Here is a 26837-nt window from a genome sequence, read left to right on the forward strand (position 1 = left end):
ACTTCCCGCCCACCCAGCTCCAAAATACAGTGACACAATGGCACTCCTACATGAATCAGGGTAGCTGTACGGCAGGCGCTTTAAGGAGTATAGTGGGTGCGTGATGGCCGCCGGCTACCTGCTATTGCTCCTGAGAAGGACAGAACGGAGATCTGTCAATGTAAACAGACAGATCTCTGTTCTGTCAGGGGTGAGGAGACTAATCTGTTATTCCTACTGCTTAGGAACAGCGATCGGTCTCCTTTCCCAGTCTGTCCCATCCCCTCACAGTTAGAAACACTCAATAGGGAACACATTTAACCCCTTGAACGCCCCCTAGCGTTAACCCCTTCCCTGCCAGTGACTTTTACACAGTAATCGGTGGCTATTTTTAGCTCTGATCGCTGCATAAATATCATTGGTCCCAAAATAGTGTCAAAAGTGTCAGATCTGGTTGCCGAAATATCACAGTCCCACAGTCCCTAGTAAAATAAATAAATAAATAAAAATGTCATAAATCTATCTCCTATTTTGTAAATGCTCTAACTTTTGCGCAAACCAATCAAGATACACTTATTGCGATTTTTTTTTACCAAAAATATGTAGAAGAATACATATCAGCCTAAACTGAGGAAGAAATGTGTTTTTTTATATATTTTATGGGGATATTTATTATAGCAAAAAGTAAAAAATATTGCTTTTTTTTTTCAAAATTGTCGGCCTTTTTTTGTTTATAGCGCAAAAAATAAAAACCGCAGAGGTGATCAAATACCACCAAAAGAAAGCGCTATTTGTGGGGAAAAAAAGGACATCAATTTTGTTTGGGTACAACGTCGCTTGACCGTGCAATTGTCAGTTAAAGCGACGCAGTGCCGTATCACAAAAAATGGCCTGGTCAGGAAGTGGGTAAATCCTTCTGGGGCTGAAGTGGTTAAAGAACTGCATAAACTGCTGGAGCTACTGTATATACATTTTGTGTAATAATATATGAATAATAACGAAAATGTATGAAGAGCTGATTTAAAACCACAAAACACAAATGGATATAAAAACAATAACCTCTTTATTTAAGAGCGCCAATTAATAAAGAACAGCTTATTCTCCATATAGGCCATCATAACAAAATACTTCCTCATTCCCTGCCTGCAGTCTTTTATTCAGGCTTCTGTTATGCTCTTTGCTTGTTATATTTGTTACTTTTAAATGTCACACGGAGCAAAGAAAAATCCCCTTTATGGAAAGTGTGAGGTCACGGCAGTGAATATATCTACTCTGGGCCAACTGAAGTCCCTGAGCAGGAAGTAAAGTACTACATGGTGGAAGACTTTAGGCAAATATTTTGTCCCTTTCGAGAATTGTTACTATTATAATAAAGGAGAACACAAAGTGACTAATATGCTAAAGAAAACAATTCAACAACAAAGTCCAAGAATAAAGCTAAGGGCCGGTTCACACAGCGAGGCGAGGCGAGGCGACTCCCGCTCCCGCAAGTCGCCCCCGTTCTGTACAATGGAACCGTTCTGAGAGGAGCGACTCGAGTCGCTCCGACTCAGAAAAAAGGTTCCTGTACTACTTCGGGGCGACTTCGGGGGCGACTTGCATTGACTTCTATACAGAAGTCCTCTGCAAGTCGCCGCTGAGCTCCCCGCAGGTCGCGGCGAGGTAAGTCGGAGACACCTCGCCGCGCCTCGCTGTGTGAACCGGCCCTTATGCCTCATGCAAATGGGCACTTTTTGGCAATGCAAACTGCGGGTGTATTCCTGTGCTCAGTATACACAGATACTCTGTACAACTGTAAAACAAAATGGCTATATGCAGGTTTATGCTGCTACTTGTGTAAACCTGGGCGCGCATATGGGCATACAACCCTGGGAAATAAGAAAAGTTCTTGCGTTCAGCTTCAGACTGTTCCAGCTTCACACACGGGTCCCAGAGACAGCGCGGACCACTCCTAGTGTGCTGCGCAACTACATTATTTCTCATGGGGAAATTCACTTTGATATACAAGTGCTTTGGATTACAAGCATGCTTCTGGAGTGAATAATGCTTGCAATCCAAGGTTTTACTGTATAGTGGACTGCTGCTGCTCATGCAACCCAAACACTGGGCCAATAACTGATCTAAATTTAAAAAGGTGCGCTGTCCCTTTAAATGTATAAATTAGTGAGTGAGTACAATAAAGCAAATATGAAATCACAACGAATAAGTGCAAAATAAACAAACAGGGTGCAAATAAGCACTGAATGAATAAATAAATAAATCATAAATAAATAATAAATCCAAAACTTATGCAAAAGAATAAAATAAGTGTCTGTGCTTTGCAAAAATAAGCTGCTATATACCTAATTTGCAAGCGCTGATCGGCACTCACGTGACCGGCCGCCTCTCTCTCCTACCCTCCTCCTTCCCTCCAGACTGACATCAGCGGGGGGTTCCTTGGCCCCGCCCGCTGCAGCTGTCAGGCTGAGAGAGGAGAGAGGCGGCCGGTCACGTGAGCGCCGATCAGTTATCGCAAATCAGGTATATAGCAGCTTATTTTTACAAAGCACAGATACAGGAGCACTTTGCATAATTAAACAGAGAGGATACTGTAAAGTGTACAGTATATAGTGACTAAACAACTTTAATAATATAAAGTCTGATACAAAAGTCCCCTGATATACAAAATCCTTGTGCAATTGATAGTGAACAAAATGCTCAGGGCTGAAAAATTCCATCTGACAGTGCTTCAATGCTCAAATGTGCTCCTTTGAAAGAAAAAAAAGGGCTTCCATTACCAAAAAGAATTGATCTGCAATTACAGAGATCAAGATAGCTTAAACTCCATATCAGGACCCCTTTTTTTCTTTCAAAGGAGAACGTTTAAGCACTGAAGCACTGTCTAATAGAATTTTTGCAGCTGAATATTTGTAAAATATTGGGATATTGAAATATGTGGTCCTCAGGCTGAAAAGTTTAGAGACCTCTCATCTATACTATCCAAAACTAAAATAAGAAAAAAAGTTTGGTGTATAAACCTCTATAGAAGAGAAAAGTGGAGCTGGTTAAATCTCTATTTTCATACTAAGTGCTAAGTGATGTGTAAGGGGAATACTTCTCCCAGAGATCACAGGACTCCCTCTGAAGATGCCTCTAATTGGCTTTTTTTCTTTTCTTTTATCTTTGATCAGGAATTATCCGGGATCAATATCTGCTTCTTAAATTCAGATGCTGACTCAGAGATGACACAGTCCTGTAATTCCTGGTGCCTGTACAATTTTTGGCTCATTTTGTGACCTGCTACAAAATGACAAAGGTGCAATCTAATCCCTGGAGGAGAGGAGACTGAGGACATGCTTCCTCCTACCTGCAGCAAAGTCACCTGACTGGAGCTCAAGGACTGCTTTTTTTCCTCTTGCTGCCCATGTAACGCATATTTGCGGCAGCAGAGAGGGTGGGATTCATCAACCACATGCCATGCATACATGTCCATGGACAGCTGATGTTTGTATGCTGAGTAAGGATGAGCCGAACACGCACCCCCCCCCCCCCCCCGGTTCGGTTCGCACCAGAACCTGCGAACAGACCTAAACTTCGTGTGAACTTTAGAACCCTATTAAAGTCTATGGGACTTGAACGTTCAAAATCAAAAGTGCTAATTTTAAAGGCTAATATGCAAGTTCTTGTCCTAAAAAGTGTTTGGGGACCCGGGTCCTGCCCCAGGGGACATGTATTAATGCAAAACAAAGTTTTAAAAACGACAGTTTTTTCGGGAGCAGTGATTTTAATAATGCTTAATGTGAAACAATAAAAGTGTAATATTCCTTTAAATTTCGTACCCCGGGGGGTGCATATAGTATGCCTGTGAAGGGGCGCATGTTTCCCATGCTTAGAATTGTCCCTGCACAAAGTGTCATTTCTGCAGGAAAAAAAGTAATTTAAAATCACTCGTGGCTATAATGAATTATTGGCTCCCCGTAATACAGAGAACAGACATTGAAAGTCATTGATAAAAAAAATTAATTAAAAAAAGCGTGGGGTTCCCCCAAATTCAATTACCAGGCCCTTCAATTCTGGTATGGATATTAAGGGGAACCCCGCATCAAATAAAAAAGAAAAATGACGTGGGGTCCCCCCCAAATATCCATACCAGACCCTTCAGGTCTGGTATGGATTTTAAGGGGAACTCCACACCAAATTGAAAAAAAAATGGCTTGTAGTTCCCCCTAAAAATTCTCACCAGACCTTTTATCGGAGCACGCAACCTGGCAGGCCGCAGGAAAAGAGGGGGGGACAAGAGAGCGCCCCCCCTCCTGAACCGTACCAGGCCACATGCCCTCAACATTGGGAGGATGCTTTGGGGTCCCCCCCAAAGCACCTTGTCCCCATGTTGATGAGGACAAGGGCCTCATCCCCACAACCCTGGCCGGTGGTTTGGGGGTCTGCGGGCGGGGGGCTTATCAGAATCTGGAAGCCCCCTTTAACAAGGGGACCCCCAGTTCCCTGCCCCCCCTGTTTGAAATGGTAAGGGGGTACAAAAGTACCCCTACCATTTCACAAAGAAAGTGTAAAAAATAGTTAAAGACACACACACCATTGCAAAAGTCCTTTTTAAAAAAAAAAAAAAAAAAATGATTCCAGGGGTGGTAATCCACCCTTGCTATCCAGCGACGGATGCTCACCTCTCCGGGGTCCAGCGATGGGTGATCTCTCCCTCCAGCGCAGCGCATCCATCCTCTGTCTCCAACGGAAACACTGCAGGAATCCAGGCAGCCTGACATTTCTTATCTGAGGAGGGCGGGGCCACCTGTCACCTGACCCGGCCCCCCTCTGACGCAAGGGGAAAGCCTGACTTCCCCAGTGATGTACAGGTGACCCCACCCCCTCTGATGTAACGGAAACCTTGACTTCTCCCTGCCTGGAGTGGTGATATCCCTTCTTCCTGTCTGGAGCGGTGGTATCCCTTCTCCCTGCCTGGAGCGGTGGTATCCCTTCTCCCTGTCTGGAGCGGTGGTATCCCTTCTCCCTGTCTGGAGTGGTGGTATCCCTTCTCCCTGCCTGGAGTGGTGATATCCCTTCTCCCTGTCTGGAGCGGTGGTATCCCTTCTCCCTGCTTGGAGCGGTGGTATCCCTTCTCCCTGTCTGGAGCGGCGGTATCCCTTCTCCCTGCCTGGAGCTGTGGTATCCCTTCTCCCTGCCTGGAGCGGTGGTATCCCTTCTCCCTGCCTGGAGCGGTGGTATCCCTTCTCTCTGCCTGGAGTGGTGGTATCCCTTCTCTCTGCCTGGAGCGGTGGTATCCCTTCTCCCTGCCTGGAGTGGTGGTATCCCTTCTCCCTGTCTGGAGCGGTGGTATCCCTTCTCCCTGCATGGAGCGGTGGTATCCCTTCTCTCTGCCTGGAGCGGTGGTATCCCTTCTTCCTGCCTGGAGCGGTGGTATCCCTTCTCTCTGCCTGGAGCAGTGGTATCCCTTCTCTCTGCCTGGAGCGGTGGTATCCCTTCTCTCTGCCTGGAGCGGTGGTATCCCTTCTCCCTGCTTGGAGCGGTGGTATCCCTTCTCCCTGTCTGGAGCGGCGGTATCCCTTCTCCCTGCCTGGAGCTGTGGTATCCCTTCTCCCTGCCTGGAGCGGTGGTATCCCTTCTCCCTGCCTGGAGCGGTGGTATCCCTTCTCTCTGCCTGGAGTGGTGGTATCCCTTCTCTCTGCCTGGAGCGGTGGTATCCCTTCTCCCTGCCTGGAGTGGTGGTATCCCTTCTCCCTGTCTGGAGCGGTGGTATCCCTTCTCCCTGCATGGAGCGGTGGTATCCCTTCTCTCTGCCTGGAGCGGTGGTATCCCTTCTTCCTGCCTGGAGCGGTGGTATCCCTTCTCTCTGCCTGGAGCAGTGGTATCCCTTCTCTCTGCCTGGAGCGGTGGTATCCCTTCTCTCTGCCTGGAGCGGTGATATCCCTTCTCCCTGTCTGGAGCGGTGGTATCCCTTCTCCCTGCCTGGAGCGGTGGTATGCCTTCTCTCCGCCTGGAGCGGTGGTATCCCTTCTCTCCGCCTGGAGCGGTGGTATCCCTTTTCCCCGCCTGGAGCGGTGGTATCCCTTCTCCCCGCCTGGAGCGGTGGTAACCCTTCTCTCTGCCTGGAGCGGTGGTATCCCTTCTCTCCGCCTGGAGCGGTGGTATCCCTTCTCCCTGCCTGGCGCGGTGGTATCCCTTCTCCCTGCCTGGAGCGGTGGTATCCCTTCTCTCTGCCTGAAGCGGTGGTATCCCTTCTCTCTGCCTGGAGCGGTGGTATCCCTTCTCCCTGCCTGGAGCGGTGGTATCCCTTCTCTCTGCCTGGAGCGGTGGTATCCCTTCTCCCTGCCTGGAGCGGTGGTATCCCTTCTCTCTGCCTGGAGCGGTGGTATCCCTTCTCCCTGCCTGGAGCGGTGGTATCCCTTCTCCCTGCCTGGAGCGGTGGTATCCCTTCTCGCTGCCTGGAGCGGTGGTATCCCTTCTCCCTGCCTGGAGCGGTGGTATCCCTTCTCCCTGCCTGGAGCGGTGGTATCCCTTCTCGCTGCCTGGAGCGGTGGTATCCCTTCTCCCTGCCTGGAGCGGTGGTATCCCTTCTCTCTGCCTGGAGCGGTGGTATCCCTTCTCTTTGCTTGGAGCGGTGGTATCCCTTCTCTCTGCCTGGAGCGGTGGTATCCCTTCTCTCTGCCTGGAGCGGTGGTATCCCTTCTCCCTGCCTGGAGCGGTGGTATCCCTTCTCGCTGCCTGGAGCGGTGGTATCCCTTCTCGCTGCCTGGAGCGGTGGTGTCCCTTCTCCCTGCCTGGAGCGGTGGTATCCCTTCTCGCTGCCTGGAGCAGTGGTATCCCTTCTCGCTGCCTGGAGCGGTGGTATCCCTTCTCCCTGCCTAGAGCGGTGATATCCCTTCTCCCTGCCTGGAGCGGTGGTATCCCTTCTCCCTGCCTGGAGCGGTGGTATCCCTTCTCGCTGCCTGGAGCGGTGGTATCCCTTCTCCCTGCCTGGAGCGGTGGTATCCCTTCTCCCTGCCTGGAGCGGTGGTATCCCTTCTCTTTGCTTGGAGCGGTGGTATCCCTTCTCTTTGCTTGGAGCGTGGTATTCCTTCTCTTTGCTTGGAGCGTGGTATTCCTTCTCTCTCCCTGTCTGGAGCGGTGATATCCCTTCTCTCTGCCTGGAGCGGTGGTATCCCTTCTCCCTGCCTGGAGCGGTGGTATCCCTTCTCGCTGCCTGGAGCGGTGGTATCCCTTCTCCCTGCCTGGAGCGGTGGTATCCCTTCTCCCTGCCTGGAGCGGTGGTATCCCTTCTCTTTGCTTGGAGCGGTGGTATCCCTTCTCTTTGCTTGGAGCGTGGTATTCCTTCTCTTTGCTTGGAGCGTGGTATTCCTTCTCTCTCCCTGTCTGGAGCGGTGATATCCCTTCTCTCTGCCTGGAGCGGTGGTATCCCTTCTCCCTGCCTGGAGCGGTGGTATCCCTTCTCGCTGCCTGGAGCGGTGGTATCCCTTCTCCCTGCCTGGAGCGGTGGTATCCCTTCTCCCTGCCTGGAGCGGTGGTATCCCTTCTCTTTGCTTGGAGCGTGGTATTCCTTCTCTTTGCTTGGAGCGTGGTATTCCTTCTCTCTCCCTGTCTGGAGCGGTGATATCCCTTCTCTCTGCCTGGAGCGGTGGTATCCCTTCTCCCTGCCTGGAGCGGTGGTATCCCTTCTCTCTGCATGGAGCAATGCGTACTAGCACATTATGCCATCGTCTTGCAGGTTTTTATTTTTGCTATTGTTTACTACTGCTTTAAAGGATTGGTAAACTGCAATGTATTGTGTTATATTATTATATTGCCTTTATTTGCTCATTGTGGGGGTTGATCTGTCACACAGTGATGGGAGGAGAATGATTACTGCTGCCTGGTAGCACACATCACACATCGATGATGATAATGGTGATGATAGTGGCATCCTCTGCTTCTAGACATTGAAAAGGCGTGGTTGTGGCAGGGTCATGTGACCCGGTACAGGAGCGATACACAAACCCTCTACACTTGCGCAGTACAGACGGAGGTTATGCGGGCACGCGGACAAGAGGCGCGGGAGTGCGCACGCTAGGAGAGGACCGAGAGCTTCTCGAGAAGCCCCACTGCAATTATAGCCCTCGTCAAATCCCGCCCACCTGTCATTTTGCGGTTCGCCGATTGGCCCAGCTTCCCCTGTCTAATCTCGGATTGGTTGCACTTGCGGCGTTCTTGGCTCCGTCCCGCTGTCACCGGTTTGGCTTTTCATAGGCGAATGTAATAATCAATCCATTGAACTCTGCCACGTCATTGGTCGTCTCTGTTGGACGTTAGAAGGAGGCGGAGACATGCTGTGTGTCTGATTTCTCCGCCGCTCGGTGGTGTCGAGCCCCGGGGAGGGTGGAGCTGCGTGACAGCGGCGGCGGGGGCCTGGGGCTATAGGTGAGACCGAGCTACCTACCTACCGTGTGTCCCCAGTGTGATGGGCGAGACGCCTGTGTGTGACAGGACATGGGGCGACTGAATGTCCCCGGGAGAGAGATGCGCAGAGCCTGGGAGTGTGTGTCCGTGACGTCATGTGTGGGAGCATCCAGATGTGTGTGACATCATCAACCCTGAGAGCTGGCATTTCATCCCTCTGCATCGTCTACATACCTCCCTGCACCCATTATATATATATATATATATATATATATATATATATATATATATATATACCTACCTCACTGTGTATACCCCACCTACCTCCCTCCTATATATACCATATACCTGAGACACCTACCTCACTGTGTATACCCCATCTCTCTCTCTCTATCTATCTATCTATCTATATATATATATATATATATATATATATATATATATATATATATATATATATATATATATATATACACACACAGGTTCTATGGCTGATGGAGGTGGTAATTATGCACACTTGGTGCCTTATCTGCGTTTAATCAGCCTCAGAACCTGTGTACTTCATATGTGTTCAGGTTTAAAGGGATGAGGTGACAACTCCAATACAGTGTATGTATGTGTGTATATAATTAGTATCTCACAAAACTGAGTACACCCCTCATATTTTGTAAATATTTTATTATATCTTTTCATGAGACAACCCTGAAGAAATGACACTTTGCTACAATGTAAAGTAGTGAGTGTACGGCTTGTATAACAGTGTAAATTTGCTGTCCCCTCAAAATAACTCAACACACAGCCATTAATGTCTAAACCGCTGGCAACAAAAGTGAGTACACCCCCAAATGAAAATGTACAAATTGGGCCCAAAGTCTCAATATTTTGTGTGGCCACCATTATTTTCCAGCACTGCCTTACCCCTCTTGGGCATGGAGTTCACCAGAGCTTCACAGGTTGCCACTGAATTCCTCTTCCACTCCTCCATGATGACATCACAGTGCTGGTGAATGTTAGAGATCTTGCGCTCCCCCACCTTCCATTTGATGATGCTCCACAGATGCTCAATAGGGTTTAGGTCTGGAGATATGCTTGGCCAGTCCATCACCTTTACCCTCAGCTTCTTTAGCAAGGCAGTGGTCATCTTGGGGGTGTGATTGGGATCATTATCATATTGGAATACTGCCATGAGACCCAGTCTCCTATGGGAGGGGATCATGCTCTGCTTCAGTATGTCACAGTACATGTTGGCATTCATGGTTTCCTCAATGAACTGTAGCTCCCCAGTGCCGGTAGCACTCATGCAGCCCCAGACCATGACACCACCACCATGCTTGACTGTAGGTAAGACACATTTGTCTTTGTACTCCTCACCTGGTTGCCACCACAAACGCTTCACACCATCTTAACCAAATAAGTTTATCTTTGTCTCATCAGACCACAGGACATGGTTCCAGTAATCCATGTCCTTAGTCTGCTTGTCTTCAGAAAACTATTTGCGGGCTTTCTTGTGCATTATCTTTAGAAGAGGCTTCCTTCTGGGATGACAGCCATGCAGAACAAATTGCAGAACAATTTGATGCAGTGTGCGGTGTATGGTCTGAGCACTGACAGGCTTACCCCCTCACCCCTTCTACCTCTGCAGCAATGTATAACAAAAGTATTTCACGATTCTTGCTATGCAAAGAATTAGGGCTGAAACAACTAATCGATTAATTGACAACCAATCGATTAATTTCATAATCGATTACTATTTTCATAATCGATTAATCGGCCAGTAACATAATGGGGTTAAACAAAAACTAAAATGAGCCCTTTATAGTACAAAAAGAGCAAATAATCGCTACTGTAAATATTATATTCACAGTTCTACAGTAAAAAAAAATGAACCCCTTAAAGTAGTGATTAACTGCTTTTTTTTACTATAAAGGGCTCAATCTTTTTAACCCCATTATGTTACTAAGTGTCTTAGACAGGGTTCACATCTATATGTTTATTGGTGCTTTTTGCAGAACTGGACTACAGTTCATTTACATGGTTTCCTATGGGTTACATTCAGATCTGTGCTTTTTTTCAGCTGCTGCGTATTTGGAGAGGGTCAGGGACTTTTAAACGCAAAATGGTGCTTTATTGGTTCAATATACTTCAATGGAGAAGCTGCAGAAAAGAATGTAATGCGTTTTTGAAGCAATTTGTGTTTTTTTAATCTGCCCCAAAAAAAATTGCGGTAAAATCACATGCGCAGAAATCAAAACGCACAGCAAAAGACACTGCAGAAACAGATCAAAAGCAAACTGCATAGGTGTGTACCGAGCCTTATATTCAGACGAATAATCTTTGCACATTCGCTGAATGAAAGAATTTTGTTTGAAATTTTCACTTGTTTTTAAAATTAATATAATTTCTGAATGAAAATCACATACACTGTCTGAAAATTCCTTTGACCAAGCAGTTTTCTATTTCCAAATTTTCCCATCACTGTGGTTAAAAATGAACATCAATTTGACCCACTTTTTTTTTTTTTTTTTTAAAGCGGAGGTCCACCCTGAAGTGGACCTTTCCGCTCATTGGAAGCCTCTCCCCCTCCGGCGCCACAATTGGCACCTTTCAGGGGGGAGGGGGGTGCAGGTACCTGTACAGTACAGGTATCTGCACCCACTTCCGGGATAGCTCTCTGCGGAAAGGGGCATAGATTACGCCCCTTTCCGAAAGTCCCCCGCTGCCTGCTGGGAAACACACAGATCCCAGAGGCAGCGGGTCCATCCTTATCGCGCAGCGCGACTCGCGCATGCGCAGTAGGGAACCGGGAAATAAAGCCGAAAGGCTCCACTTCCTGATTCCCATAGCCAAGATGGCGGCGGCAGCACCCGAGAGACGATCGAGAGATCGGCTTCGGGTGCCGACATCGCGGGCATGCTGGACAGGTAAGTGTCACTATTTTAAAAGTCAGCAGCTGCAGTATTTGTAGCTGCTGGCTTTTAAAAAAAAAAAAAACGCGGAGTCCCGGCAGACTCCTGCTTTAAGGTGATTAATCAATTGATCGAAACAATCGGGCAACTAATCGATTATGAAAATAATCCTTAGTTGCAGCCCTACAAAGAATTCTCTCTGCTCTTTCTGAAGCCACAGCCTTCAAAAGAAAGGAAGAAAAAAAAAAACGAGCAGTCTGCCAAGAATCATAATATTCTTGAGCAGTGGAACTTAAAGCGGGATTCCACCCTAAAGTGGAACCTCCGCTGATCGGATCCCTCCCCCCCTCCGGTGTCACAATTGACACCTTTCAGGGGGGAGGGGGGTGGAGATACCTGTCAAAGACAGGTATTTTCACCCACTTCCGGGCATAGACTCCTGTGGGAGTCTACACCATTTCCTGCCCTGCCGCGCTGTCTGCTGGGACACACACGGGTCGCAGTGACAGCGCGGAGATTTCCTATTGCGCGGCGCGGCTTGAGCATGCGCAGTAGGGAACCGGGAAGTGAAGCCAATTCGCTTCACTTCCTGATTCCTTCACCTAGAATGGTGACTGCAGCAGCCGAGAGCCGAGCGATCGATCAGCCTCGGCATCGCTGGAACCCGGGACAGGTGAGTGTCCATTTATTAAAAGTCAGCAGCTGTAGTATTTATAGCTGCTGGCTTTTAATATTTTTTTTTTTTGGTGGAATCCCTCTTTAAGTATAAACATTGTAACAATTTGTCAAAGGAATAGACTTTGTGTGTAAGGCCCCTTTCATACGGGGCTGTCCGCATTGAGCCCGCAAATAGATCAGTGGGAATCGCTCCATTGATCCCCGCTGAGCCGGCGGATGACAAGTCCGTCTCTGCACTCTGTGCAGGGACAGACCTGTCCAAGCCCCGCTCTCCCCTATGGGGGATCGGATGATTACGGACCGCATGTTCCGTTTTCATCCGATCCAAGCCACCAGACGGATGAAAAATAGGGTTTGCATCCGTCTGGTTTTAGCGGAGAGGATCGGCTCGGGGCTGATCAGATGTCAGCGGCCATGTCTCCGCTGACATCCGACGCTCCATAGAGGTACATGGAGCTCCCGTTCAGATGAAAAATTGACGGGCGGATCTGAACAGTCTGCAGTTGTGAAAGGGGCCTTAGGCTGGAGTCACACCTATGCAGTTTTAGTGCTTTTTGCAGATTTGCACTATAGTTCATCTAACGTGGTTTCCTATGGAACACGATCTGCAGTGCAAATCTGCAAAATGCACTAAAAATGCCGAGGTGTGAATCCAGTGAGGTAAGTTTAAACACTAAACCTTTTTCCGACATTTGTTGGTTTCAAGTGAAAATTTTTATTTTCATTTTTTAGCTAGAAAATTACTTTGAACCCCCAAACATTTTATATATATATATATATATATATATATATATATATATATATATATATATATATATATATATATATATATATATATATATATATATATATATATATATATATATATATATATATATATATATATATATATATATATATATAATATTTTTTTTTTTAGTAGAGACCCTAGCGAATAAAATGGTGGTTGTTGCAATATTTTATGTCACACTGTATTTTGCAGCCGTCTCTCAAATGCAATTTGTTTGGAAAAAAATACTTTAATGAATTAAAAAAAAAACTAACCAGTAAAGGTAACCCAATAATTTTTTTTTTTTATAATGGGAAAGATTTTACGTTGCGGGAATCGTGATCCTTTTTATTCTAAGCAAAAAAAAAATCGTAAATGTTAATTTTGGCCAGAATTGTGCAGCTCTACTGCATCAAATGCAGGCTCAGTCTGGCTGGGAACTTGTTGGAAAAGCCCACAGCATTGCCCTTAGAACACCTGTGCAAACAACAAGAGCTATACATTTTGTTGCCAGCCTGCCAGGAATATTTAAAAAAAGATCATTATACTTTGGTAAAGTGCAGTCCTCTGTGAGAGGCAGATATATTGGGGTAAGGTTATGTTTGTTTTACATACAGCGTGCTGATTGCTGACTGAGTCTTACCTTACAGGCAGCTCTGCTCGGGCTGTGCGTTCCACGGAGCTGCCGACGTCCCTTCCGGTATACCGCCAGTATATGGAAACCGGAAGTAACCACTGCAGTTAACTAGAAGAACAAAGCTCCCACCTGTAGTAATACTACAGCTGGAAGCTGTTTGGCGCTTTGGAATGCGCCACAAAGCAGGTCAAAAGCCTTCAAATGAAGTGCCTCATCTGCAGTCTCGTGATTGCCTTGACGTGGCACTTCCCATAGTGCACTGTGTCCATCCCCTGAACACAGTGCACTTAAAAAAAAAAAACAACAACCCACAACTGGGCACTTAAAGAGCAACGTACCTGTACGTTGATGTGCCCAGCTGTGCCATTCTGTCGACGTAAATGTGCAGGAGGTGGTCCTTAAGCGGTTAAGGCCCCTTAACAAAAAAATAAAATAGAAAAAAAAAATATTTTTCTACTGGGTGGGAGCAGCACCCGTGTGTCCCCTATAGACGGGCCGCCACTGCTCTTGCGTCTATTTCAATGTCTGGATATGACGCTGAACATGTGCACTCAAATTCTTTGGTCGACCATAGTGAGGCCTGTTCTGGGTGGAATCTGTCCTGCTAAAACCCTGTATAGTATTGGCCACCATGCTGCAGCTTAGTTTCAGGGTCTTGGAAATCTTCTTATAGCCTAGGCCAGTGATGGCGAACCTTGGCACCCCAGATGTTTTGGAACTACATTTCCCATGATGCTCAACTACACTGCAGAGTGCAAGAGCATCATGGGAAATGTAGTTCCAAAACATCTGGGGTGCCAAGGTTCACCATCACTGGTCTAGGCCATCTTTATGTAGAGCAACAATTCTATTTTTCTGATCCTCAAGAGAGTTCTTTCCCATAAGATGCCATGGTGAACTTGCAGTGAAAAGTATGAGAGAGTGAGAGCGATAACACCAAACTTAACACACCTGCTCCCCAGCCACACGCATGTAAAAGGTGTTCTATCTCTGCAGACCAGTCAAGTTCCTCCAGCCCAAACTCGCTCATCCATGTCTTTATGGACCTTGCTTTGTGCACTGGTGCTCAGTCATGTTAGAACAGGAAGGGACCATCTCCAAACTGTTCCCACAAAGTTGGGAGCATGAAATTGTCCAAAATGTCTTGGTATGCTGACGCCTTAAGAGTTTTCTTCACTTGAACTAAGGGGCCAAGCCCAACCTCTGAAAAACAACCCCATATCATAATCCCCCCTCCACAAAGTGATTTGGACCAGTGCACAAAGCAAGGTCCATAAAGACATAAATGGGCGCGTTTGGGGCAGAAGAACTTGACTAGCGTGCACAGAATCCTGACCTTGACCTGATAGAATTAGAGCGGAGACTGCGAGCCAGGCCTTCTCATCCACATCAGTGCCTGACTTCACAAACATGTTTCTGGAAGAATGGTCAAACATTCCGATAGACACACTCCTAAACCTTGTGAAAAGTCTTCCCAGAAGAGTTGAAGTTGTTATAGCTGCAAAGGGTGGGCCAACTCATTATTGAACCCTACGGACTAAGACTGGGATGTCATTAAAGTTCATGTGCGTGTAAAGGCAGGTGTCCCAATACTTTTTATAATATAGTTTGCCTGAGATACTTATCTCACTGCACACCTCCTATATGTATACCCTCAATACAGTACATTTCATGTCAATGCACAGTAGCACAATGCACCGCGCTGTTGTGCAGAGACATGAATGGTCACTTTGTGTGCCTAAAATAAAGTTTAAAAAAAGCAAAGCGCGTGATACGCTCAAACACCAACATTTTGATATTTTTCCCTATGACATTTGACTTTCAAAGATAGCAATCTTCTACTTGTTCTGTGCAATGGTATTACACAGATACAAATACTTGGACTTAATTATTTATTTTTTTACCTTTTTAAAGTGGTTGTAAACCCTCAAAGAAGTGACTGGCCTCAGGTGATGCACAGAGGTGAAACAAATCTCTCTACATAAGTTGTACCTGGTTACCTGCAGTCTTCCCATCTCTACATCTGTTCAAAGTGCAGAATACATGAAGCTTTTCTGAGTTGTCAGAAAAAAGGTGGCAGAGAGCTGAAGTTACAATCTGCAGAGCTCAGTGAGGAGAGCTCTGAGAGATGATTAGAGGAAAGGAGCACACGGGAACAGAGCTGTGGCTGTCAATCAACTGGAGGTCCCTCACCTGTCACCTTTTTTCTCTTGGTGTCAGGAAAACTTGTCAGAAGTGATTTATGCTGATAGTAGAGGAATGAAGCAATGAAGCAGCAAACATAAATGACATTTAGTGCTCTGGAATGAGACAAGTACACATTTATAGAGGGTTATGCTTTGTTCATATTTCATGTCTGAGGTTTACAAACATTTTAACGTGGGGAATACGTTGAGGTAAACAATGTCCTGGCTTTAGGACCACTTTAAGGTTAAAAAAAATCTCCAGCTGCTGTCACCCCCCCCCCCCCCCCCACTGAATTATTGGCAGGGTGGCAGGGGTGTGTCCCTACCTACAGTACAGTAGTTTGCATGAAAAGCTGTCTGTTTTTCTCATACCATAAAGTTGGCACAAACAGTATTGGAGTCACGATAAAAATCGCTGATCGCCACCATTACTAGTAAAAAAAATATATATATATTAATTAAAATTCCATAAAACCATCCCCTATTTTGTAAACGCTATAACTTTTGCGCAAACCAATCAACGCTTATTGCGATGTTTAAGTGTTGTTTTTTTTTTTGTTTTTGTTTTTTTTACCACAAGCATTTGTCCACGCTGCTCAAATGTTTTCTATTTTCTCTAATACTATGACTTCCTATGATCATCAGCTCCATCTATTGGACAAAACGTGGAATCATTTCTGATTGCGCTTTGGCCCCCAGATAGTACTAACGATCATAGTAATAGAGCGCATACAGGGAAAACTCGTGCAGCGCGAATGAACACACTTCCAACTGTCACCCAGCAAGTGTTTTATGTATTAAAAAAAAAAAAAAAAAAAACCCTCAAAGGCTCCTTACCGTATTCTTTAACACTCAGTATACATTCCAGGCACGTCTAAGCATTGGGATGAATGAACGGTGCGCAGCTTGGCCAATCAAGATGGCTAAAGATGCTGGCGACCGTGCAGTAGCTCACGGAAATCTCATTGCTGGACTGGAAGGTTTATGCCGCATACACACAACCAGACTTTCTGCGAGAAAAGGTCCAACGGTCTTCCCAACGCAGTTCCGATATACTTTCGACGGAGTTACGACTGACTTCCGACCGAACGGACTTGCCCACACACGGGCAGACCAAAGTCTGTTCGTTTTGAACGTGATGACGTACGACAGGACTAGAAAAAGTTCAATAGCCAGTAGCTAATAGCTGCCTTTGAGTCGTATTTGGTCCCTCGGACTAGCACACAGACGACCGGTTTTCCTGATAGAAATTGATTCTGTCGGACAGATTTGAAACATGTTCTATTTCTAGGTCCGTCTGAGTTCAGGGGCGGATCCAGAGTCTAGTCTCAGGAGGGGCACTGCTAGAAAATGTTTTTTTGGGGGGGCAATTTATACGGGAAACGGCTGGTATTGGCGCTTCAATCATCACGGCACCATAGTTGTCCCTGCTCCCCCTACCCGCCGGCTTCCTGATTGGCCAGCAGCCCACTCAAACACTGAGCCGCTAAGCTGCAAACCCCCCCCCCCACCCGCCCGCGCTGTCACCCACGGAGCCCACCCACAGAACCGCCCGCCCACGCTGTCACCCGCAGAACCGCTCGCCTGTGCTGTCACCCGCGGAACGAGACCCGTGGAACCACTGGCTCGCGCTGTCGCCCGCCGCATTCTAGCGTCAATTGCCCTGTTGCAGAAGTTTTCCTGACACCAAGAGAAAGAAGGTGGCAGGGGAGGGACCGCCAGCTTATTGACAGCCTGATTTCTGTTCCTGTGAGCTTTGTGAAGGGGGTGTGTCCCTTCCCTCCAATCAGCTCTCATGGCTCTCTGCAGTGTGTGATTTCAGCTCTCTGCCCCCCCCCCCTTTTTTTATTTTTAATTCTCAGACGAGTGTAAATTCTGCACTTTGAACAGATGTAGAGATGAGAATTCAGCAGATAAACAGATACAACGTATTAGGAGGATTTATTTCATCTCTGTGTATGACCTGAGGCCAGTCACTTCACTGGGTATATGTAGGGGTTTACAGCCACTTTAAGGCTCGGTTCACGCTAGTGTGGGCCATGCGGGCCGCTTTTGCTCGGGCCCGGCAGCCTATTCATTTGAATGGATTGCTGTGCCCACGTTTCCCACAGGAAAAAGGAGTATGCACGTTTTAAAAAATGTGGTTGCACGGAAGCTGCTTGGTCTTTTTGACCATGCCATTTTATTGCGGTGCTTGCGTTGTGAGCTGAGATGTGATATTGAGAATAAATGGCAGCCCCAGGATTCTCACAAGAGCGGCGCGCTGCGGAAATCAATGTGATGCCCACAACTGGAACACACAGTGCAGGATAGTGTGAACTGAGCCTCAGCCCTGGTCCACACCAGCCAGGCTTTGAAATTGCGCTGCTTCAGTGCAATTTTGAAGCCGCAGATTAGTGCGATTTGCACCTCCGATTTCATTGCGGCTTTGTTTAACAGAAGCCTAAGCAATTTGCAGTGAAATCGGCAAAAAGTAGTGCAGCTAAGTCGCTATGACATGAGTCGCGGCAATTTGAACGGTTCCGTTGCCTGCAATGGGTGGGAATTGTCATGCGATTTGGAGTGTGAATGAAGGCTAAGGGTTTCTCATCAGGCACTGCACCCCACTGGTTTGAGAGGCCGCTGACCCATCAGACTCTATATTCAGCTCGGCTTCCATGGGCTGATTGCAGGTTTTTGTGGCGACTGTGTTACTATGGTAACTATGGAGGTAACTATGGTTACTAAGGTGATGGATCTTGCATGCCCCTGTATAGGAGAAGGCTAGCCATTTGCCCACGGGGGTGGCATCCTGGTGTTGACACAAAGTGAGGACTACTGAAGACACCACCGGCCACCTTGGGAGAGCTCGTGTCCAACTAACAACTTCTCTGCTTATTGTTCTTCACCGGATTATAATTATCTTGTAGCAGGTAGAAAGATCGCAGAACTAAAAAATACATCAAATCCGCTCTCAAAGTGTTTAATCCTCTACTAAAAATAAAATTACAGGCTGAAAATAAAATGAAAAAAGGCATCTCAGCAGGACTGTTGGAAAGGAAAGGTAGCCCTTGCATAATTGTCAGGGCCCATTCAGACCTACAGTAAGGGATGTAACACACATCACCATGTGCACAGGTTGGCCATTGTCTTCAATGGAGCTGTTTGCATTGCATCAATGCGCTTTGTATATATATAAAAAAAAAAAAAAGCTCTTGTCCGTTTTGTAGTGAGTTTGAGGGGCCTTACTGGAAAAATGGGACTTTCATGGTACTAAAACGGAGATATCAAAAAATATTTTTTTAATACATAGTTTTATATGAATAATAAAACTATTTGTACAAAGCAGGATATCATTGTTTGAACTATGGCCTCTTGGGCTGGCCATACATTAATCAATTTTCTTGTACTATTTTCCTTTATATTTACCAAAACCATGTAATATGAGGTCAGACCTAAACACTTTCTATTTCTATCCAGTAAGGCAGGCCATTGCACTACATGGTTGAAGGTAAATCTAAAGTTCATTTAATAAGAAATATTGTATAATTTATGGGCAGCCTCAGTCTAGACCAGAGGCTAGACTGTTTTGTTTTGTTTCTAAACAAAGAGCCAGTAGGAGGGGAAATGGCACCCAATCATTGAGATTAGGCAGGGTATACACGGAGAGGGAGTAGGAGGGATGGTACCTCATTGTTGGCGTCAGTGGGAGGGATGGCGCCCCATTGCTGGCGTCGATGAGAGGGATGGCGCCCCATTGCTGGCGTCGGTGGGAGGGATGGCGCCCCATTGCTGGCGTCGGTGGGAGGGATGGCGCCCCATTGCTGGCGTCGGTGGGAGGGATGGCGCCCCATTGCTGGCGTCGGTGGGAGGGATGGCGCCCCATTGCTGGCGTCGGTGGGAGGGATGGCGCCTCATTGCAGGCGTCGGTGGGAGGGATGGCGCCCCATTGCAAGCGTCGGTGGGAGGGATGGCGCCCCATTGCAGGCGTCGGTGGGAGGGATGGCTCCCCATTGCAGGCGTCGGTGGGAGGGATGGCTCCCCATTGCAGGCGTCGGTGGGAGGGATGGCTCCCCATTGCAGGCGTCGGTGGGAGGGATGGCGCCCCATTGCAGGCTCCGGTGGGAGGCTTGGCGCCCCATTGCAGGCTCCGGTGGGAGGCTTGGCGCCCCATTGCAGGCTCCGGTGGGAGGCTTGGCGCCCCATTGCAGGCTCCGGTGGGAGGCTTGGCGCCCCATTGCAGGCTCCGGTGGGAGGCTTGGCGCCCCATTGCAGGCTCCGGTGGGAGGCTTGGCGCCCCATTGCAGGCTCCGGTGGGAGGCTTGGCGCCCCATTGCAGGCTCCGGTGGGAGGCTTGGCGCCCCATTGCAGGCTCCGGTGGGAGGCTTGGCGCCCCATTGCAGGCTCCGGTGGGAGGCTTGGCGCCCCATTGCAGGCTCCGGTGGGAGGCTTGGCGCCCCATTGCAGGCGTCGGTGGGAGGGATGGCTCCCCATTGCAGGCGTCGGTGGGAGGGATGGCTCCCCATTGCAGGCGTCGGTGGGAGGGATGGCTCCCCATTGCAGGCGTCGGTGGGAGGGATGGCTCCCCATTGCAGGCGTCGGTGGGAGGGATGGCGCCCCATTGCAGGCGTCGGTGGGAGGGATGGCGCCCCATTGCAGGCGTCGGTGGGAGGGATGGCGCCCCATTGCAGGCGTCGGTGGGAGGGATGGCGCCCCATTGCAGGCGTCGGTGGGAGGGATGGCGCCCCATTGCAGGCATCGGTGGGAGGGATGGCGCCCCATTGCAGGCGTCGGTGGGAGGGATGGCGCCCCATTGCAGGCGTCGGTGGGAGGGATGGCGCCCCATTGCAGGCTCCGGTGGGAGGCTTGGCGCCCCATTGCAGGCTCCGGTGGGAGGCTTGGCGCCCCATTGCAGGCTCCGGTGGGAGGCTTGGCGCCCCATTGCAGGCTCCGGTGGGAGGCTTGGCGCCCCATTGCAGGCTCCGGTGGGAGGCTTGGCGCCCCATTGCAGGCTCCGGTGGGAGGCTTGGCGCCCCATTGCAGGCTCCGGTGGGAGGCTTGGCGCCCCATTGCAGGCTCCGGTGGGAGGCTTGGCGCCCCATTGCAGGCTCCGGTGGGAGGCTTGGCGCCCCATTGCAGGCTCCGGTGGGAGGCTTGGCGCCCCATTGCAGGCTTCGGTGGGAGGGATGACGCCCCTTTTGCAGGCTCCGGTGGGAGGGATGACGCCCCTTTTGCAGGCTCCGGTGGGAGGGATGGTGCCCCATTGCAGGCTCCGGTGGGAGGCTTGGTGCCCCATTGCAGGCTTCATTTCCTGAGCTAACCTGAGTAAAGCCAGGTTCACATATGTATAAATTGGATAGGGGTTCCCCCCCATCCAATACGCATTACAGGCGAGTATGATCGGCTCTCAATGGAGCTGATCCACACAGGTCCATGATGGCCGTGGAGCGGATTGCAAAAGGGTCCTATGGATTTTTGAGTCCAGTTCAGACACACATCGGACCCCAGGCATGAGTAATGTTTTGCTCCTGCGGCTGACAGAATACAATATTCGGCAGTAGAGATTCTTCCATCCATGCTGTGAATGGAGTCAGAAAAGTAATGCAGACACTGAGAAGTATAGTGTTCCTTTACTTTGGTGATTAGTAGAGAGGTGCCCCTTACATGGAGGATCAGTGAAGAAGCACCCCCTTAAGATGACCATATGATTAACTGACCAAAATTTGCTCCATGGGCACATGGAATATTGTCAGCAGCTGCTGTTCCGGTATTGTCAGTGTACAATAGCCAGCATTGCGATTTCTGTTAGACTAGGGATTTATGTATGGCCAATCTTGGACTGCTCAAGGAAACCCTAACTACCTCCTGGAGGAACCCTGGTTGAGAGGGTCTGGGTTATACCCTGACAATTTTTAAAGTCTGGATCCCATCTCTTTATTTGTCCCATGACCATTGTAACAAGGACCGAAAACAACTGGACAGCCTTAATTCTGGAGTTGTTGAGAGCAAGAGGTGATGGGACAAGATGGGAGTCCAAGATCCAAGACAGGAAGTCAAAGAAAATCTCCCCAGCAGGACATAGACCATATCCCTTCCATACTCTATCCAAAACTAAAATATAAAGCTTTTTCTGTACATGGATTAACCAAGCTCTGTTCTAGTAGCTTCTATCTCAGTACCTTCTTCATCCCTTCATTCTGTTTCATATTCTCCAGTGTATTTGTTGGCCATTCTTATGTTTATTTCCTCTATACCGGTTTACATACACTGGTGATTGACTTGCATCCAACCGCGTTGCGTGTCATCAATGCCTGCCTTTCTCCGTAGCTCATTATCATTTTTATCTCCTGCATTTGTCTCTTGCTGCAATGTGTTATGGAATCTTCAATCCTGTACTCTTTGAAGTCTGTAATACTGTAAGTGGGTCATACACGTTATCATGTGATGAGTTTGAATGGAGTTGTTGCTATGCAGATCGCTGTGGTTGGGATGAGGTGAGGCTGGTTCTTGGCAGTCATTCAGGTGAAAGAGAGTGAAGTCCATTGAAATGAATGATATGTGATATATTATTAGTTTGAAGTGAACTTTAGTTGCAATTTGGCTGCTTTCCACCGGCATGATTCCAGTGTCTATACATAATGTCATTCCCAAAGTGGACCAGTGCTTGGCCCATGCAGAGCAATGCAATGGGCTCACCAGATTCCATCTCGGAGAAAAAGGAAAGCCACTCTGTTAAAAGCCTTAAACAATGTAAAACCTGAAACTGTAAAACAGTGGCAAATATACATCAAAGTAGCGTTCGCATCAGTTAATACGGGAATAACCGACTGGCTAATATATGGTATCTACTACATACATAAAAATAGGTGAAAAAATGTGGATAATGGTAGCAGTAGTCTCTAGTGGACACTTATGTAAAATATAGTTGATGAGTGCACCTTTCACCAAACCATTCTTCCACCTCGTGCTTCGCACACTCCCAAGGCGTTTAGACCAGAACCCAAAGATTGTCAGGCTTCTATCCGCATCCTGCGGTATATCAGATCTGGGTATCCTCATAAAATCCTCCGAAATCCGGGGACCGTTAGTGGATGGCCTGTGCTCTTCTACGGCAATATCTGCCGCTTTGATCACCAAGTTGCTGAAGTCCTGTCCTGGCTCTCTGGCGGCTCTCTCCTCCTGTCCTCGCTGTGTATCTGCGTAGGCTGTGGAAGTAGAGAGGCAGCTCACTGTCCCCTGGCCCCTGCCATTGTTGGCAGTTGTTAAAAGCCATGTTCAAGTTTTTTGAGCTCTCCGATACACAGACAGTTTCACTTGGTTCCCAAAGGCTGTAGCGTGTTTCAATCAATCTGGAATTTACTCAAATGCCCTGTACACACGATGGGACATTCCGACAACAAAATCCATCAGATGGATGTCGGCTAAAACTTGTCTTGCATACACACGGTCGCACAAAGTTGTCATAAATTCCAATAGTCAAGAACGCGGTGACGTACAACACGTAAGACGGGACTATAAAGAGGAAGTTCAATAGCCAGTAGCCAATAGCTTCTGTCTCGTAATTTATTCTAAGCATGCGTGGCACTTTGTGTGTCGGAATTGTCTACACACGATCAGAATTTACGCGATCGGATTTTGTTGTCGGAAAATTTTTGATCCAGATTTCAAAATTTGGGTGTCGCAAAGTCCGATGGAGCCTACACATGGTTGGAATTTCTGACAACACGCTCCGATCACACATTTTCTGTCGGAAAATCCGACCGTGTGTAGAGGGCATTAGAGTAACCAGGTGGAAGAGTCTGTATATTGGAGAGCTCAAAAAACTTGAACACGGCTTTTGACAGTGAGCGGCTTCCCTTTTAATGGAGGCCATACATGGTTTGAATCTCGGTCAGATTCTGCTGAACCTGCTGAGATTTGAGCCGTGTATAAGCAGGTTGAATGTACCCAAGTTCGTAGATCGATCAACACTTGGGTACAACCAGCATGCCAGGTTTTACCTGCAATTATCGCTAGTGGTTCTGTCTTCTACTGGCGGGGACAGATTTCCCCGCCCCCCACTGGGACAAGACAATAGCCCGGCAGGAAGGTTTTCCGAATCAACGCTGACTGTGTTGATGGAGGAATTTGAGAAATTGCTCCATGTATGGCCAGCCTGACTTGAACAAGGCTTTTAGCGGTTTCTCTTTTTCATTGAGAATTTGCGAGTAGAATCTATCAAGTGGCCAGCAACCATTGAGAGCCAGCTCTCTTAATCCAAGCTACATACAACCAAAAGTTTTCTGTAGCATCTCTGGCAGTGCATTGCCTTGTGCTGCGACACATAACTGTCAGCATGGCGCTGTAGGGTGCCATTCAAAATGATGGGCACCACATCACACCAAAGTAGTAATGTGCATTGCTGCATGTTGTGTTAAGGCATGCTTTATCAAGACACAATCGTGTGATAGGACTTGAAATCCTGAAAGTACTAATTGTCATGCTGATCCAGTGGCTTCTGTGCTTTGAATCACAGATGCAGATCATGTATGCATCCCACGCATTGTGACTCCACTGTGGTTCTATTAGCTGCATGCTTCTTCCAGGTCAGAGGCAATTATTGAAGACAGTCTGCCTGGAAACTAGCAGTTCCCAACAGAGGCCAGCAGTTGCACCCTTTGCTTTTTCTCTCTCATGAAAGTTGTCCTTTAACAGTATAATGTGATCGTGGAAGCAATAAAGTGGCTGTTAATACCTTAGATTTTACAAATGTAGCACCATTCTGGCACTCCAAAGGCAGAATAGCACCTCCAGAGGCAGGGTGGGCTAGCATTTCACCTCAGGGCTGAGCCCATGGCTAAAATAGGGGGGGGGGGGGAAATCGCCTGATCTGTTTAAAGAAAAATAATAATGGGGGGCCAAGAAAGTACAGGCATACCCCGCTTTTAAGTACACAATGGGGTTTATTTACTAAAGCTAGAAAGTGCAAGTTTCTATGCAGAAGTGAGCCTGATTTTGTACTTTTTAGGCCCCTTTCACACTGGGGCGGTGTGGCCATCGGCGGTAAAGCACCGCTATTTTTAGCGGTGCTTTACCATCGTTTTAGCGGCGGTCTGCGGGCGCTAGCGGGGTGGTTTTATCCCCCGCTAGCGCCCGAAAAAGGGTTAAAACCGCCCGCAAAGCACCGCTGCAGCAGCGCTTTGCCAGCGGTATAGCCGCGCTGTCCCATTGATTTCAATGGGTAGGAGCAGTTTAGGAGTGGTGAAAACACTGCTCCTTTCACTGCTCTAAAGATGCGGCTAGCAGGACTTTTTTCACAGTCCTGCTAGCACACTGGAGTGAAAGGGGCCATTTTTTCAGGCGCTACACAGACGCTATTTTTAGCGTTGTAGCGCCTGAAAACCGCCCCAAGTGTGAAAGGGGCCTTAGTAAATAAACCCCATTGTGTACTTAAAAGTGGGGTATGCCTGTATTGTATACTTTTTAGAGTTTATTTTTTATTGCAGAACGGTTAAGGCTTCATGTACACGGAACGTTTCTCTACCTCTCCTAAACACTGGAATCACAGCTTGTAATCCACATTTAAAAACAAGTGTTTAGCAGCTTTTACAAGCCGCGTGTAGCAGTGTTTGCGTTCAGGAGCGTTTGCTAAAGATAACCTCAGGAGACCCTCCTAAATGATTAGTAAGCACTACAAACAAGTATTTAATAACTTCTTCAGCCATTCTGTGAGAGAACCGTGTGAGTAGCAGCTGAGCAAGCCATGTGCTTGTAGCTAGCTGTTATTTTTTGGTTGGTTTGTTAATATGGATCCCATGATGAGCATGTGTGAGGAAATGTGTGAGGAAATGTGTGAGGAAATGTGTGAGGAAATGTGTGAGGAAATGCTCCTGATGTTGCTTTTGCCGAGGCTCCAAAGATGTAGAAAATTGCGTGAGAGGACCAGAGTTCGACACTACTGGACACATCCATTGATAGCTCAACACATGCCCACAGGATACTTTTCTAATATGTATATTCAGCTGCATAATTACCCGGAGAAATTTTTAAATTTTTACACAAATTTTTAAATTTTACACGCATGTCAATTGCCACCTTTTGACATTCTCTTGGAAAAGGTTAGACCCGGTCTAGCTCACATAACACCTGAGAGATTGCTATAGGGTTACAGGCTGGGGGAAGGAAGATAATTGTATGAATTTCATTAGCTAGCTGGAAAACTTTATAACATGTTGGGTCATAAATGCAAACATCCAGATATTAGGGTCTCAAGCTCAATGTGGGGGTCATCAGGTTAAATTCTCAATGGTTGACGGGTGAGTGAAATTCCTATTCAATTGCAGTGTCAAGTAATGCAAGTCGTGTACTGTACAGTATAATTGGCTGATGAGGGGAATATCACATCGTATATCAAGCTTTCAAACAGTGGTAATTAAGTTGTTAATGTGTTTTTAGCATTTTCCAGGCTCAAAAGTAATAAATAAAATGTTTCCCTTTTTTAAAAACGCTACGTTTGGCGTTTGAAATGTTTCTGAATGCATTTTCTTGGGTTCCAAAAAAAAACCTCTAAATGCAACTGCTTAGAAATGACTATAAACTACCCTGTGTACATGTACTGATAAGATAACATGGAGAGTTCAGCAGAAGTTGAAGAAAATGCCCAACTTCTCCTGAATGTCCATTTACCAGCAGCAATGTACATAAGGCCTTTAGAGGTGAGGGTTAGGAGTCCCAGATACCATGCAGATCACTTAGACTCTTCAGATCCAGATCAATGTACAGCTCCACTGTGTAATGCCGCGTACACACGACCGGACTTTTTGATAGCAAAGATCCGATGGAACGAATCCGGCGGACAATTCGATCATGTGTGGACTCCATCGGACCTTTGCTGTCCAAAAACTGACGGACTTTAGAAATAGAAATCCGCTCGTGTGTATGCTAGTCCGACAGACAAAAACCGATGCTAGGGCAGCTATTGGCTACTGGCTATGAACTTCCTTATTCTGGTCGGTCGTACATCATCACGTTCGAATCCGTCGGACTTTGGTGTGATTGTGTGTGGCCAAGTCCGTTCATTCGGAAAGTCCGTCGGAACTCCGCCGAAAGTCCGTTTGAAAGACCGTCGGACCTAGTCCATCGAAAAGTCCGCTCGTGTGTACACGGCATTAGAAAGTTTAAGTCGAACAAGCACATTCACACATTTCAGTGCATTCTCTAAGTGAGTCACCAGGCCCTCCTGAGAAACCAGCCTTCTTCCTGGCTCTCTCCAACAAGGGGCCTCCGCTGTGTCTCCTCCTTGGCATAGCTTCCTCCAGACCGGGCAGTATAGCTTCAGG

The 26837-nt window shown here is 47.5% G+C and overlaps 1 protein-coding gene across 2 annotated transcripts in view; it reads left to right on the forward strand.

Annotated features, from left to right (window-relative positions):
* The first annotated feature begins 8056 nt into the window (after window positions 1-8056).
* EVI5L (ecotropic viral integration site 5 like) overlaps window positions 8057-26837 on the forward strand; it is a 123626-nt gene continuing 104845 nt past the window's right edge. For both annotated transcript variants that reach the window (XM_077470051.1, XM_077470052.1), the window contains exon 1: window positions 8057-8385. The gene's annotated coding sequence lies outside the window, so the exon portion shown is untranslated. The remainder of the gene's footprint in view (window positions 8386-26837) is intronic.

The sequence above is a fragment of the Lithobates pipiens genome, unplaced genomic scaffold, assembly GCF_037356315.1.
Source record: "Lithobates pipiens isolate NorthernLeopardFrog02 unplaced genomic scaffold, aLitPip1_a1.2 Scaffold_8, whole genome shotgun sequence".
Classification (NCBI taxonomy): Eukaryota; Metazoa; Chordata; class Amphibia; order Anura; family Ranidae; genus Lithobates; species Lithobates pipiens.